The sequence below is a fragment of the Etheostoma spectabile genome, chromosome 13 (assembly GCF_008692095.1).
Source record: "Etheostoma spectabile isolate EspeVRDwgs_2016 chromosome 13, UIUC_Espe_1.0, whole genome shotgun sequence".
NCBI classification, from domain to species: Eukaryota; Metazoa; Chordata; class Actinopteri; order Perciformes; family Percidae; genus Etheostoma; species Etheostoma spectabile.
In genome coordinates this window covers 26,630,117-26,631,584 of record NC_045745.1, presented here as the reverse complement: position 1 = coordinate 26,631,584, position 1,468 = coordinate 26,630,117, and positions in this window count along the sequence as shown.

The following is a 1,468-nucleotide window of genomic DNA, read 5'->3' as shown; positions in this document are numbered from 1 at the left end:
AGCCCTTGTTAGCCAATCAGAATCCCAAAAATAGCAACAACAGCAACAAATCACTTCCTCTCTCCTCTCTTCCTCCCTTCCTTGGCTAAGTTAATGGTAGTTATGTTTTAGCAAGCTGAGGCACTTGCAAACATAGTACTATAACTTTCTGATTCATCCACATTCCACTAACATAAGCTGCATACATACTGTGTACACATTGCAGCTTTAGTGTAACTTACAGACTTATCACTTGTTTACTATAAAATAAATCTTGATGACACCCAGGCTCTACCCTCAACCTTTAGCCATCTTGCGATCAGGAGCCAGGCAGCCTTTTGGAATCAGTGAGTACATTATCTTACTCTCTTACTTACCACTCAGCTGTGAGATTGTTAGGGGCTTGTATGCAGGGTTCAAATTAACTTTTGGGCCACCATCCAAGTGGCTATTGAATGTTAAAATTGATTTTTTGTTGTCTTGTGAGTCAAGCGAAATCTACCATTCTACCAATGTTGAACCCTGCTTTTATGTACAGTATATGTGTTGAAGAGGAAGGGAAATATGGTTGATGTACAGCCAATTTTTGCAGGCTGGTCTGGGTCTCAAAAGTCCAGGGCTGATGTTTTTTACCAGGCCCTGTCCAAGCCCGCAAGCTTGTTTATTTATTTAGTTTTTTGCAGGACAGTAGGAGAAGACTCATGAATATTCATTAGGGAAATCACCCCTGAATGGCTACTCATTGCCTGCTCTGGTTGGGATGGTTAGGTCTAGGCAAGAAGAGGGGGAGGCTTAGGCAACAGGTGGGTTATGTTTAGGCAAGAGGAGTGGGATTGGTTGTGGTTAGGGAAAGAATGTTAGGGCGAGCCAATCAGGGATGTGTCTCTCCCTATCATCCTGCAATAAAAACACTTGCTTCCCACCCTGACTATGCCTGTGGTCAATGCTTATTAAAGCAACTACAAGGAGTTGTGAAACAGTCTGAATGTAATACTGATATCTCTGCATGACCTACATAAGCAAACAAGACCATCAGCGAGAAGATTCTTTATGCCTTTCCCCAGGTCTGATTCCACTCAAAATCAGAAAAATTTACGGCATTCAGACTAGAACCCGACCAATATATCGGCGGGCCGATATTATCGGCCAATATTAGGTATTTCCCGATCTATCGGTAGCAGCATTTATAAAGGCTGATTTAAAAATATATACTGTATATATATTTTTAAATATTCATTCATCAAAATTATTTATAATGACAAATAAATGATTCAGCTAAATTAAAATGTAAAATTTAAAAATTAAAATTAAAATTAAAATTAAAATTTAAAATTTAAAATTTAAAATTTAAAAAATAAAAACGGACTGTCAACCATGTTATGAGTGTTGACAAACTATGCAACTGGTTTGTCCACCAGAGGGCACTCTCCAACGTCCATGTTGGCAACACTGAATTTGTTTTTTTGTTAATGTGTTTTTGTTCAAAGAA